This window comes from Sardina pilchardus, chromosome 20, assembly GCF_963854185.1.
Source record: "Sardina pilchardus chromosome 20, fSarPil1.1, whole genome shotgun sequence".
NCBI lineage: Eukaryota > Metazoa > Chordata > Actinopteri > Clupeiformes > Clupeidae > Sardina > Sardina pilchardus.
This window is the reverse complement of record NC_085013.1, coordinates 2,620,785-2,636,665: the sequence shown is the minus strand read 5'-3', so window position 1 is coordinate 2,636,665 and position 15,881 is coordinate 2,620,785. Positions and strand designations below refer to the sequence as shown.

The 15,881-nt window shown below is 47.4% G+C and overlaps 1 protein-coding gene across 4 annotated transcripts in view; it reads right to left on the bottom strand.

Moving 5' to 3' along the window:
* The window catches only part of daam1a (dishevelled associated activator of morphogenesis 1a), a 78,212-nt gene that overhangs the window by 54,780 nt on the left and 7,551 nt on the right, over positions 1-15,881 (bottom strand). For 2 of the 4 annotated variants that reach the window (XM_062522123.1, XM_062522126.1), the window contains exon 1: positions 6,313-7,159. The exons of the other annotated variants lie outside the window; for them this stretch is intronic. The gene's annotated coding sequence lies outside the window, so the exon portion shown is untranslated. Of the gene's footprint in view, positions 1-6,312; positions 7,160-15,881 lie in introns of those variants that run through there. 4 annotated transcript variants of the gene reach the window in all.

Genomic DNA, 15,881 nt, shown 5'->3' with positions numbered 1-15,881 from the left:
TAACTGAGGTGTGCTACATCCATACAGGTGCTCCGCCGACATTCTCCAGCCTGGTACGGGATGTCCCTGTTGTTCTGTTCTGCGGCTAAGGAACCTGACAAACGTGGAATGATTGAGATGTTCCGTCTTGATTAGTTGGTACATTCGAGCACGCTCCAATTCTTTGGGCTGACTGGATTAATCTGTCAATTGATGGAGTGCGCATGTGGGGACGACGCATAGAAAAAAAAATCCAAATGTTTCGACAGCTCTGCCAGAGAGTGCCCATTAGTGAGGCCAATCATTAGTGAGTGTACAACGGTCCATACTCCACACACACACTCTTTCTCTCTCTCATTCTCTCTCTCTTTCTCCCTCTCTCTCTCTCTCACACACACACACACACAATCAGAGACGCAAGCTCTCTCTCCACACACACACACACACACACACACACACACACACACACACACACACACACACACACACACACACACACACACACACACACACACACACACACACACACACACACACACACACACACACACACACACACACACACACACACACACACACACAGGCTCACACAGCCCTAGGGCATCCCCATCACACGATGGCCCAGTAACAGCAAAATGACAGGACAGAGAGAGAGAGAGAGAGAGAGAGAGAGAGGAAGAGAGAGAGGAAGAGAGAGGAAAGACAGAGACAGAGAAGCTGATACAACCAGAGAAGGAGTGAAATACTGTGAAGCGCTAGAGGACAGGGCGAGAGAGAGTAGGAGATTAAGAGAGAGAGAGAGAGAGAGAGAGAGAGAGAGAGAGGATGGGAGGGTGGGTGACTCCTCGTGATGAGCACGACTATCACATCCTCTTCCAGGATGTGGCCCCAGCGTGTGGTTTTCCCCCCGGGCAGGATTCCATGCAGCCCAGCCCAGCCCAGGCCAGGCCAGCCAAGCACTGCCCTGCCACTCTCTCTCCCTCTCCCTCTCTCCCTCCTCTCTACATGCCCCACACACTGACTACCCCATTACCCCACATTCTTACCCCACTCTGGGGCAGCTCTTCCACTCACCACCACACAGAGAAGAGAGCCACGGGACATGCGTGACCGACCGTCCGTCTGATCTCAGATCAGGTCTAACCGCATACTGTCCTGAGGTACAGATAGCGAAAGAAAAAAACAAACAAAAAAACCTGTTTGATAATTAACTCCTGAGACGAAATAAAAAAGGGGACGTTCAAACCACTCGGTAGGTTCTGAAGGCAGCCAGCCTCCCGATTCATTGTCATGGGGAACGGACAGCGATAAACAAGTTTGATAAGTGGCCCCCTGGAAGACAGAAAAAAAAGAGGGGGGAGTTCGTTTACCTCCTGATACTGGGCCATTAGTTTCCACTCCATTTGCCATGTCACAGCAGCACAGTGCTGATTCACAAACACAGCAGCAGCAGTGGCACCAGGCCCAAGCGGCCCACAGGCCCAGAGGAAGCCAGCCCACCCATCCATCCTCCCCCCCAACGCAACACACACACACACACACACACACACACACACACAGAGAGAGAGACACACACACACACACACACACACACACACACACACACACACACAGAGAGAGACACACACACACACACACACACTCGAAAGAGGAAATCCAAACCCAAATCGAGTGTCAGGTGACGGTAGCCTGTGAAGGCCATTTGAGGGATTTTTCGTGACGGCGGGGGTCAGATGTGAGGGTTCAACTAGGGTGAGAGTGCAGGGGCGCATTACATAAAGCACCCACTACCCATAATGCTTCCCTGTGGCCCCCTGGGTGTCGATAGCCAATCAATAAGTGCAAATGGGACAAGCCGTATCCTGTCATGGTAACACACACACACACACACACACACACATACACACACACACACACACATCTACGGGGGAGGACTGCACTGAACTGGGTCAGCAGCATGCCCCATTGTTTTATAACAAAATGTCATGATACGTTAGTCAAGTATGAGTTAGATTTAAACAGATCAAACCGGTCAAGCTGCTCTCCCACAATATGTAAATACAAACAAACAATACAACAGAACCCAGGTAAATACAACCAGAGACTGAATCTGAATATAATCCAGATGAAATCAATGATCTCAGCTCAGACTGCCGAGGCAGGAGTGTAAACAACCTTAGCACACACACAGACACACACACACATACACACATGCATATGCACAGACATACAGTAGATGCACATTGTTGTGCATTACAGTAAGATCCTCTCAATACCCAGGAGAGACATACACACAAGTCTAACAATGACTTGTGTAAATTAATCATTACAGTGTGCAAAATAAAGGCACAGCAGTTCATCTCTGGTCTTTCAAACTAAAACCCAGAGTTACGCAACTGACTCCGTGCTCCGTTCGCAGAGTGTAAAAATAGTTTTACCTTTTTCAGTCTAACTTTTTCAAACGCGCACGCCGCTATCACATCTGGTATAGCCAGTTCCATTGATTACAGTGGAAGCTAATAGTTGCAGACACAACGTGAATGGAATGCTTCAGTTGCGTGCTTGGTGTAGCCTCCTTGAAAGTTCAAAGTTTTTACCTATTGACCTATTGTATTTGTCCTACGTATATTGTCCTGCTAAACTGTGTGTGTGTGTGTGTGTGTGTGTGTGTGTGTGTGTGTGTGTGTGTGTGTGTGTGTGTGTGTGTGTGTGTGTGTGTGTGTGTTTGTGTGTGTGTGTGTGTGTGTGTGTGTGTGTTTGTGTGTGTGTAGCTCAACACATGTCTGTGTTCTGTTGAAGTACATATCAAGGGGCAAAAGCTGACAAACACAATTCATTTTATTCAATCCTAAACTGATAATTAAAATATCGCTGACATGCTTACACACTTAGTGAACTACACCAATCGCTATTCACTGAAGAAGTTGGTGGCATGTATATACATCCCACATCAATCAGTAGAGGAAGAAGCCTCTTACCAGGGCAATTACTTTCAATCCACCATTAAGCCCTTGGATGTTGAATAACGTTTGGAGTCCGGATCTGATCAATACACTAACATGCTGACGGAGCTGCACTCATTGCACTCACTCACACACACACACACATACACACATATGCATACACACACACACACACACACACACACACAGAGACTCTCTCTCCTCTCTCTCTCCCTCTCTCACACACACACATGCATATGCACCTTCCCCTCCCTGAGGGCATACACATAGATGTCAGAGGTCAAACCCCATGGGTGTCTCTGTGTCCTCCTGAGCGTCTGTGGCTGTGAGTAAGTACTGTCTGTCTGTCTGCCCGTCCGTCCGTCTGTCTGTGTATGTGTGTGTGTGTGTGTGTGTGTGTGTGTAATAAATAGACCCAGAGAGCCAGGACTAACAGGAGTCAGGAATGTTGCCATCCTCCCTCCATACCTCCCTGTGTCCACATGCCTGTCATAGCGCCCCACACACTCACTCACATAAGTCACTGACTGTGGAGTTTCACCTCAACATGGACTCAACAGCAACTAACAATAACCTGACCAGCAACTAGCCATAGCAATGTCATGTCATACTATTGTATTTGTCATATTTGAACATACACCCCAGGAAGAATAGCTGCTGCTTTTCAAAAGCTAATAGGGATCTAAATAAAAACAAACAAACAAACAAACTTATAAATGGCAACAGAGACACACAGAGGAACGTATGTCATCCATATGCTGCATGTTCTATACGTTTTCAGATGGATGGAAATGGGGATCAGCGTTTATTGTCAGCTGTGATTATTATGGCTGGCAGCGGGAATCAATACAATGCAGCATGCCTATACATCCCACAGCATAAGATTGCATAAGATGCCAATAATCAATTGCGCGCAATCCATAATGTGCCATAACATTATATAATATGTCTCTCTTATCTGAAGCCAGTGAACGCCATTTGCTGTCACAGTATAGGTGCCTCTCATTCAGCGTTTATACGTCCTCCCTCGCTCCTCGGGCCTCGATCCTCACTGATCTACATAAAGAATGATGGGGCGGCAAAAAGGGATAGTCAATCCCTTCTTCTATATTTCTTTATGTAGATCAGTGAGGATCGAGGCCCGAGGAGCGAGGGAGGACGTACTGTATAAATGCTGCATGAGAGGCACCCTCGATCTCGCATGCTATTTAAAACCTGTTGTGGTGATATGCAGCATGTGCCCATTGCAGGGTAATGTAAAGGTTACAGTAGTTCATCCATTACTAGCTATGAAGGCCCATTGGGTCGGTGCTTATGTCCAGTTTCCATGGTTAGCAGACTAGAGGCGTAGACTCCCCCTGGACAGGACACCAGTCCATCCCCTCAGTAGATGATATGCATTTTACAGCTGAGTGGACTGAGACAACGCAGATGACATGCCTTGTCCAAGGGTACAATGTGCAACATCAAGCCATCATCTGGGACTCGAATCAGCAATCTTATGATTGCCAGCCCAACCCCTTAGACCACTGAGCCACACGCTCTAATGTTACACTGTAATGGTGAAAATATAATATGGTGACGACTGTTCTGTTGCTGTTTCAAGCCATATCAAGTTACAGCTTCAAGCCACTGTCATGCTGTGCCATCATGTCAAAAAAGGAGCATCAGTCACTTTGTTCCTCCTCTGCCTTCCGTCACATATCCCTGCACCACACGCACACACACACACACACACACACACACACACACACATGCACACGCACACACACTGCCCACCCAATCCACCCACTGCCTTGTTGCTATGGGAGTTTCTGATTCAGTGGCTTGCATTACATGTGCTAATCCTGCAGGGATGAGTTGGTGGGATTGCACACACACACACACACACACACACACACACACACACACACACACACACACGCACCCATGTAGGGTAATGAGTTTTTTCCCCTCCTTTTAGATGCTAAGCTTTGAGGCGGGGCTCCAGCTGTCAATCAAAGCGGCTGTCACTGAGTGGCATCTACGGGGGCGGGACACTAAAGAATCTTGAGAACAATCAAAGGGGCCGCATCACTGTGGCAACCCCAATCACCAGCATGGACATGCTGATCAGTTCACTGCCAGAGCCAATCAGAGTGCACGCCTGGCCTTTATTGGCGGAATAAATAATCGAATTAGTGAGAGAATAAGACAGGACAGGAGAACACATCCAAGTAGCAACAACACAAAAAAAGGCCAACTGCCCAACTGTTTTGCTTATTGGCCGCTCAAAATGCGGCCATTTTTTTTTTTTTTCACGAAAACACACACTGGTCCCTGTGTGCAAACAGGGCTCCCAAGAGACAAAAAAATCTGCAAACACTGTGACCGCACAATTAGGTCAAACTCACTCTGGGCCCCTGCAAAAAAATAGAAACAGAGCTCAGGAAAATGTATCCAGAGAGAAGGGGGAGAGGGAAAAAAGCTGAAAGAGTACAACCCAGATATAATCAATTATCTCAGCTCGAACTGGCTAAGCAGGAGTGTAAACAACCTGGACGGCAGACGTTGACGGCATGCACATACACACACACACACACTCACACACACACACACGCACACACACACACACACACACTGTTGCGGCGTCCAGCCTCTCTCTCTCTCCACACCCAGGGGAGAAATGCACACCAGTCTCATTCCATTCATAAGAGTTTTCCCCTGCCGATGCCTCCCTGAGTTCCGCGCTCCACACTCCAACGCATTCACACACACACACACACACACGCACGCACACACACACACACACACACACACACACACACACACACACACACACACACACACACACACACACACACACACACACACACACACACACACACACACACACACACACACACACACACACACACGGTTATTACACTGGAGTCCATTTTCTGAGGGAAAACACTCATTAAAGCTCGGAGCTCTAGGTTCTGGCCCACGCACACGGCACCACGGACCGTCCATAACAAGTTTTCTCGGGGTGTTGACTCAAGTGTGTGGAGAACATGACAGCATGTTCCGCTTTATTTATAGCCCACTGTAACGCCTAAGTTCCAAACAGTAGACTCACTTAACCGTACTACATGCCAAGAAAGCCCACTGCTGTCCGTTTGTATATTTGAGTATACAACGCAAAGCGCGTCACAGCTGTGACAACAGCGACCCAAATACGCCGAGAAGGAAACAGCTTATCAACGTCTGGTAAATTAATAATGAACTCTTCCTTTATGAGTCCCTCTGGCAGCGTTTCCAACGGCAACTTTTCCGCTGCTGGCGAAAGAAGAAGAAGAAAAAAAAACACACACACACACACACACACACACACACTCAGCGCTCTTACCTTTTCAAAACATTCAGCAGCTGCTCCTTTTCACGAGTACATTTCTAGTTTTTTTTCGCTCCAAAAAAACGATTCCAGTTCCCCGACGTTAATTCTTTTACGAGCTAGAGGACTGCTCTTTTGAGCTCGAGTACACCAGATGACAAACAAGCCAGGGAGAGAGTGAGAGAGAGAGAGAGAGAGAGGGATAGAGAGAGAGAGAGGGATAGTGAAAGAGTGAGGGAAAAAATGAACGTTGGAGTCTCTACATCCTCCGAGGTGAGCTCAGTGCACCCACGAGATGAGAGGCGTTCTTTCTCCCGAACGGCTCCAAATAGGCCACATCTGTCAGAGATGCCACATTTACGGTTGTGTGGAACGCACACACACACACACACACACACACACACGCACACACACACACAGAACTTCAGGAGCGACTCCCCCACGAGCCTTCCTCTTTGCCTGGCGTCAGATTCAGCCCTTCCAGTCCCGGGGAGAGAACGTCTTCTCGATAAACATCCGAGCTAGTCCTGTCCCGGGCCAACTCGCTCCATGCTGTCCGTGAAGTTGTTTCGGGCGGTTCTGCACCCGCACACACACACACACAGCCCCGGCTGGTCACTCCTCTCTCCCTCCACCACACAAAGACTCTCTCTCACAAGCTACTTAATCTGGGCAGCGCAACAGCATGGGACGGCTGGCTGACTAGCTGACTGGCTGGCTTTGCGAAAAGGCTCTCTTTCTCTCTCTTCTCGCACACACACACACACACGCTCGCATACAACACACACGCACATTCTCTCTCTCTTCTATGCATACGCTCGCACACACACTTGAGCTCGTACACACTTCGGCCGCACGCTCATGCACAGATGTTGGGTCTGCTGTGGAGCTCTCATCTGCACTGGCCACGCCTCCGCACTTAGGGAGGGGAGTCGCGATTGGACGGGAGGGCAGAGCTCGTCTCCTCCCACATCACTCACCACAGTTCAGTCAGGTTAAGTCCACGAGGCTGTGTGTTTGTGTGTGTGTCTGTGTGTCTGTGTGTGTGTGTGTGTGTGTGTGTGAGGGACAGAGAGAGAGAGAGAGAGAGACTGTGAAAAGGAGAGAAAATGAGTTATATCCTGCCTACAAGCTGGGTTTGCAAGGTCGAGACAGTCCAAGTGAGCTTGTACTGGGCTAAAAGTGACTGACACACCGATAGAGGGAATAGATGAACAGCTCAGTGTGTCAGACAGAAATAATGACACACACACACACACACACACACACACACAAACACACACACACACACAGAGACAGACGAGTATTAGGCTCTTGTTTCTCTGAGGCAGATTCTTCAGTTGATTTTTCCTAATGCCAGACCTTCTGTCCATTAGTCCAAGTTTGTAAACGCGAGTGCAGCACAACAGCTGGGCTCGGGTGATTAAACCTGTAACATCTGGGCCTCTCTCTCTCTCTCTCTCTCTCTCTCTGGTCCCCCTCACTCCCTTACCTCCCTCTGCACCACCATATTTACAGATTATTTTAATTTTTCTCTCTGGCAAGAGAGAGAAAGAGAGAGAGGGAGAAATACCCATTTTTAACACCACAACTCATAAAAAGCGGTTAAGCCTTAGGCAATTAGAAGAAAAATAACTTGACGCGAGCGACGGAGTGGAATTAATGAATGTGGAACGGTGCACTATTGGAATTTTTCAAATGATAGGGAATCTTGAGCACAAAAATCACTGGAAAACAGAGGAGAGTGAGAGCGAGTGAGGGAGAGAGCAAGAGAAAGAGAAAGAGAAAGAGAGAGAGAGAGAGAGAGAGAGAGGAAAAAATCCAGCTCTTTATCACTCACTGTCAGTACATAATGACCCTCTTGTGACATACAAATCTGTACAGAATGTCTCAGTTGTGACAGACAGACACACACACACACACACACACATCTTTTCAGGAATCCATCAATGCCAGTGGAGTATCGGGATAGTCCTGAGTCCTCCTGACACACACCACTGAGACCTGTTCTTCCCTTACACCATAACTCTGCCACGCCACGACAGACAGCCATTACTCAGATCACCAAACCCAGAAGGAGATAAGCATGCCATCTTTCTCTCTCTCTCTCTCTCTTTCTCACTCTCTCTCTTCCCCATCTGTTCCTCTCTCTCTCCTTCTCACACACTGTTCCGCTTTCTTCTCACTTTCATTGCTTTCGCATTGGCTCTCTCGTTTGTCGGTCTCACTCTCTGTTCCACTGTCTTCGCTCTTTGTCACTCTCTCTCTCTCTTTCTGTGTCTCCCTCTCTCTCTTTCCTCTCCTCTCTCATCTCTCTTTCTCTTTCCTGTCTTCTCCTTCCTTTCCTTCTCTGTCAGTCTCTCTCTCTCCGTCTCCCATCTTTTTCACTGCTGCATCATCGCTTGGCGGAGGCGCACACGATCCCTCGCTGGCCCGCGAGCACACAACGCAGCGCAGAGCACAAGGTCTACGTCCTATAATTTTCCCAGAATACATTGCGGCGCCGGGATCGGTGGGGGGAGCCCGGCGGTGACAGTGATGAGAGCTTTTCGCTCCAAGAGCAGATCGGGTTTCGGAGCGAGTCGAGAGCAGAGTGGATCCATCCTGGTGTCTGGAACACTGGAGCCGTGTCCGCTGCTCAGGGTGTGTGTGTGTGTGTGTGTGTGTGTGTGTGTGTGTGTGTGGAGGGGGGGGCAGCATCTGTTTCTGCCGTCAGGGCCTTCTTCCCTTCTTTTTTCTCCACACAGCGACGTCCCTGCTCTGTCCCTGTCAGCAGGGGGAGAGATCTTGGCCCTTTCACAGCCAGAGAGGAAGAGAGAGAGAGCGAGGGAGAGAGAGAGAGAGAGAGAACGAGAGGGAGAGGGAAGAAAAAGGGAGAGAGAGAGGGAGAGAGAAAGAGAGAGAGGGAGAGAGAGAAGGAGAGAAAGATATAGAGAAAGAGGGGGTGAGAGAGATAGAGGGACAGAGAGAAAGAGGGAGGGACAGAGAGAGGGAGAGGAGAGAAAGAGGAAGATAGTTCATGAAGAGAACATGAGAAGAAGATAGAGAGATGAGAGAGCGGGGAGAAAAAGAGCGAGTGAGAGAGTGAGAGGGAAGGAGAGAGAGGGGGAGAGAGAGAGGGAGACTGAATAAAAGAACATGACAGAGGAAAAGAGAAGGAGGGGCAAGAGAAAGTGAGAGTGGGAAGGAAAGAGAGAGACAGAGAGGGAGAGGAAACGAGAGAAAGAGAAGGGAGGCAGAGGGAAGCCATCTGAGAAGAGAGGTCACGGGAGGTCGCCACGGGTCATTTTTTTAAGGATGGTCACGGTCTCCTGAACGATAATGTGCACGTCTGTCAAATCAGTGTGTGTGTGTGTGTGTGTGTGTGTGTGTATGTGCGTGTGACCCACAATACTGATCTTCTCCATCTGCCAGGAACAAGGAGAAATCACACACTGAGGGTTTCTAAAAGTACCTCTGTCTTTCATCCAAATGTAACATCATAAACACCAACACCCACATCAACACTCACAAAAAAACTCTACCTCATCAACTCATCACTCTTCCACTTCACACCTTTCACAAAGTCTCACGACACAACAACACCTCAACGCCATGAGGCCCTCAGCACAGCACTAGCTTTCCTGAAAATGATGCACATCATTCTCTGTGTCTGTCTGTCTCTCTATCTGTCTATGTATCTGTCTCTCTCTCTGTGTGTGTCTGTCTGTCTGTCTGACTGTCTCTCTCTGTCTGTTTGACTCTTTGTCTGTCTCTCTCTCTCTGTCATGTCTGTCTGTCTTTCTCTCTCTCTCTCTGTCTGTCTGTCTCTCTATCTGTCTGTCTTTCTCTCTGTCTGTCTGTCTGTCTGTCTGCCTGTCTCTCTCTCTCTCAGTCAGTCTGTGGCCCTGCATTCTTTCCCTCACTGGCAGCATCAGAGCATCTCCCTCTAATTACGCAGGGACATATCTGAGCTCTAACATCATCTGATGGGAGGAAAAGGTTCAGAGGTTGCGGCTGAAGACCTCAGGCGCGGTGAGCCACCCGCCACAGCCATATTTTACACACCCCGTGACATGGCCATTTTTACGTGGATTTATTTAGCATTTATATATTCTTTTTTGAGACACACATGCACACACACACACACATATTTATATTTTTGTATGGAAAGTGACACATAGCAGGGAGTGGAATATGATTTAATGTAAGGACATTGGTCGAGACTTGATTCCAAACTACACCAAGATAGCTCCGAGCCAAGGAGGCTCCGGTAAATCTTGGATAATTTGGCAGTGTACACGTGTATGATAACTGCAGTGGCTTGCACAATTACAGGGAGGAGAGAGACAGAAAGTAACATAGATGCAGCTGGTAGGTTGAGGACACACAGTTTACCTCATTTTCCATTTGGCTCAGCAGAGCCCAGCTGAGCTGTACTAGGATCAGTTTTTGCTTTCTAGCCATAATTAACAGGTTATGACCCGGAAAAGGGACACACCCTGCCCCTCTCTCTGACATCATGCTCCCAGCAGTGCAGACAGGCTTTATCTTAATTCGCTCTAAACAGCGATAGCGTGTAATGATAACGGCTACAGAGGACTGGCCAGATAACACACAGGACATCCGCATGTCCCTCCACAGTGGATTCTCTGTTCTCTCAGTGCAGTGAATCCCCTGGCCTGTGTAGTGCATTGCATTGCATGCCACAAAAAAGAGATCTCAATTTCACCTCTCGCACTGACAGAGTCACTTAGGCATAATTGAGCCGCAGCGATAGGAATGCAATCGGGGACTTTTTTTTTCTCCCCCCCCTCGACTGTTTTCCAGTCATGTCATGTTGCCGTGTTTTTGCGTTGTGTCAGCGGCTGCTGTCACTCTGGGGATCTCTCGGTGTGGTCTAATCACTCTGATGCAGCGCAGCCTGCACCATGTGCCAACAGTAACAAAACATACCCTCCCTTCACCAGAATCACATTAGTGTGTGTGTGTGTGTGTGTGTGTGTGTTTGTGTGTGTGTGTATGTGTGTGTGTGTGTGTGTGTGTGTGTGTGTGTGTGTGTATGTGTGTGTGTGTTTGTGTGTGTGTGTGTGTGTGTGTGTGTATGTGTGTGTGTGTGTGTGTGTGTGTGTGTGTGTATGTGTGTCTGTGTGTGCAAGGAGTCACTCCTTTCCGGGGCGTTAGCTTCAGGGTGTGTTTAACACTTGGACTGTCTAGGATGAGAATACAGAGAGTTTCTCCCTTAGTTACTGTTTTTACTTTCTGGACCTACATGAAAGAACAGAAATGCTTTCGCTAAATACACTATTAACTTCAGCTAAAGTTTTGCTTGTTCACTTTATTCCCGACACACTCTTTGTTTTTCAGGGTTGACCTTTGCTCGGGTAATCCCTAGCAACAAGCACAACAAATGCTTTCTGTCACACACTACATAGTGGAACAATTTATAAGTGTCCGCTTCCGCTGAATCCTCTTAATATAGATAAAAGCTTGTTCAAATAAAGCCCTAAATTAGACTTGTGGTCAGCTGGGTAAAAAAAAAATAAAGTCCAGTCACACACACACACACACACACACAGACGTACACACACACACACACACACACAGGTCATATTTCATTGTGTGGACACACACTTCACACGTATCATTTACACAAGTCTCTGGTCTCCACACACCCACATGTGCCGAACAATAAAAAGGCTCCCACGACAGTGCCAGAAAAAATGGAAGATATCCTGTTTCTTCAGTGAGTCATCCTGAGAATAGGAACAAGCAGAAAAAAGTCCCGTCGTGCCGCTTCGGAGTCTAATTCGCATAAATTACACCACTGCAGTAAATGTGCAGGGGCAAAAACCTCAAAAATAAATGCCTCCCATTGATGGGGGGGAAATAAATAAATAAGTCGTCCAAATATGACTTACTTAAACCACATGCCAGCAATTCCACCCATTTAGCACGAGGGCTAGGTTTTGCTTTTCACAAAGAACCATAGAGTGCTATGCGGCCTGGGCAAGCCGGCGAGAGCAATGTGGTAGCAAAGCTTAATCCTAGCCTGACAGAGAGAGGCTATAGTCATCCATGATAGCCTACTAGTGAGCAGCACAAATTCAAACTCAGAGCGTAAGAGATTCCCTAGGCCCTAGGGCAAAACACATGGGGTTAAAAATAATGTGTTCAAGGACAAATACATTTTTTTTGCCCAAAATGTGATGAGACGTGCTGACCTACAAACAGATTTATTTTGATGCTAGTACACATGTCTACATGATTTTCACAGACTAAACAGATTCCAGGTCAGTGAGTTTATTCTACCTTACGTTACTCACTGTTTGTATCTGCATCGCACTTTTGATGCACTGTACTGTAGGCTTACTCGTCCTAGCAGAGCCACTTAGCCCTGAAGCCTTATGAATATGGGCCTGTGTTCAGGGCTGGAAAGAGAAGCATCCGCACCTGACCAGCGTCTCCTGGCAACCAAACAACAGGATGCCAGTGTCTGACCACTGGAGCGGGGGCTGGTGACTTGCAGCATTAGCCAGCTCGACCGGGTGGCTGCGGTCAGCCGAATTTGAACTTCAGTAAATAAATCGACTGCCCAAAAAGCTGCAACATACACGCTTTCTCCACCCTCTCTCAGCCGTAACACTGTTGCTCAACTGGTTCAACTGAGTCAAACGTGTGTTATTTCTGCAATTCCTATGACTTCATGAAGACAGCTGTACAAAACCCCAAAAGGCAGACACCACAGCGGTAGACTAGGGCTGCACGAGACGAACAACTCTCGGTCATGTCAGAGAGGGGGAATGAGTATGAAGTGAGGGTGACCATGGAAAAGGGACCAGTGAGTTTAAAAAGAGTCTGATAAGGAATGAAAAAGGGCCACCAGCCAACGGGCTATCTGGTAGGTAACTTCTGTTACAACAGGTACTTGTGAGTACGTATGTAAGATAAAAGTTTTCAAAAGGGAGCGCTTATTGAAACCAGATCAATCAGATACGTTTAAAGAATGAACCGATGAATCACACGTAGATTGTGTGGAAAGACTGGTGTGTTCCAGTGTAGACGAGCGGTTTCAGCTAACAGTTATCAGATTATATCACAGCTGACCTCCCTAATGTCAACAAATGGACGACACACTCTGAGCGAGATCGGCTCACCATAATCCTCCATCGCAGAGGAAAAATAAGAGCGAGAATAAAAAACAAGAGCCGTCATTTTATGGTGCCCATTTCTGTGGCGGACATATTCAATTTTTTTTTTTTTTTTTTCAGAGGGAGGGGAAAATGATTTTTCTCCCCTAAGCTTCTTGTGCAGGCTGATATCTGTCTCTCATCAGTTTTAGGGTAAATAACGTCAAGGCAGTGAGTCTGGTTTTGCAATCTAGGCGTGTCTTGACAGGAAAGCGCTCAATTGAAGGTGTGAGGTGTTTTTCAAGGAGTCCACCCCAGAACACACCTCAGAACAACGTTACCGAGCCGCTGGCACGACTGAGTCGCACCTACGCCCACAACGATGGCATAACACACACCCACACACTCAGAGAAATAGCCCGCATGTGCATACAACTAGAAAGAGACACTCAAGCTAGACACATCCCCATACACATAACACACTTACACAAACAAACAAAAACAATCATGCAAACATACAGACACATACAGTTTGTACAAATATACATACATAAATATATGCAAAAATATACAGACAAAACAGGAATTCACACAAACACATTTTGCAAAGCAGATATAATGTACAGTATGGTGTCAGCTAGAAGGAGTGCCATGCCAACCGAGCTACATTATCCATCATTCCAAGTTACAGTACTATAGCGAATCACCATCCATACTGCCATAGGCTGAGTTGGCATGTTCCATGGGTTGTTATTGGCATGTTCCATGGGTTGTTATACCATTGAACATGATGCCACTGCTGTATCAGCTGAGTGTTAATCGACGGATGAGTGATTTTAGAGTTGCTTGAGGTTATGCCTTAATTTTATACACACACACACACACACACACACACATCATTAACAGGTTCATTACCCAAAGTGGCAATAATGCATCTCTGAGAGAAAAGAGATGACACACACACATGCACACACAGACACACACACACACACACACACACACACACACTCAACAGTGCTCAGACGCTAATGGTGGGGAGACACACTGCTCCTCTCTGGCTGAAGCTGAGCAGGTTGCTGTCAAATTGGGCATCTCGCCCAAAGTCTGCCTGCCCAGCGGATACTCAAGGTATGATTGACCTTCCTGCAGACCGTCTGCTCTAGAGCATGCTAATGTTAGCGCTTAACACTTAGCTTACGTGCATGACATGAAAATACAAACTCTCACTCAAAGGCGCGCGCACACACACACACACACACACACACACACACACACACACACACACACACACACACACACACACACACACACACACACACACACACACACACACACACACACACACACACACACACACACACACACACACACCCATACACACACCCACACAAATATTCACATGCACACACTCACAGTGACATTCACTTCCACACACACTCACACACCCACACAATTAAACCATTCACAATGCGCCAAGACACACAGTCCATCAGATTGTCTAGGCTTCTAAGGGAGGACACGATTCGGGCACAGATACCTCTTTCTGTCCTATATATCTCTCAACCCCAGTGTTTTAGCATTCGCTAAGCCTCCTTCCTCAAAAAAAGAACTGGAGCATGCAAATCTTCAGTAGGCCCCTAAGAGGATGATTCCAGTCCTCCCACCTTGACACACAACACGGACTGTTATGACATGCCCACAACCTGTTGAGGAGTGAATTATTTTCCAAGTTCCTTCTAGAATTCAATGCAAACGATCTATAGTTTCAGTGTTCTGTATACAGTCTGTGGGGAAAATCTCGGAGGGTAATTGTCTCATCATAATGCGGAACTCTCAGTTCACCGAACATTCTAATCACATATTTGTGACCGTACCCCTCAACAGGTTAAACCCAAACTCAATTTTCTCCTACAGTGTTGTGTGTCTCTCTCTTTCACACCATCTCTCTCCCTCTCTCTCTTATTCTCTCTATCCCCCTCTCTCTATTATCAGTGCGTTGGGCTTGGAGAAAACCAAAGCACACATTTCTCTCTCTCTCTCCCTCTCTCTATCTCTCTATCCCCCCTTTCTCTCTCTCAGCTCTGTTAAATGAGGACATGGACTGACATCACGGTGCGGATGACGAGATGAAAAGGTTCTCTTTCCAGTTTAGCTAGCCAGTCCGGGGCCTCCTCCCGCCCACCATTTCAAAAACAAACTGAACCCTGTCCAGCAGTTCTTTCACCTCATGACCTCAGAGTACGCACGCACACACACACACACACACACACACACACACACACACACACACACACACACACACACACACACACACACACACACATACACACACAAATATCTAAATATATATGACTTTAGCGAAAATGAGAGCCTTCACCAGCACGCACGCACACAGAGAAACACACACACACGCACACACAGACACCCACACACACTCTCACACCACTGCCGCAAAGGCCTCGCTTTCCATTTTGG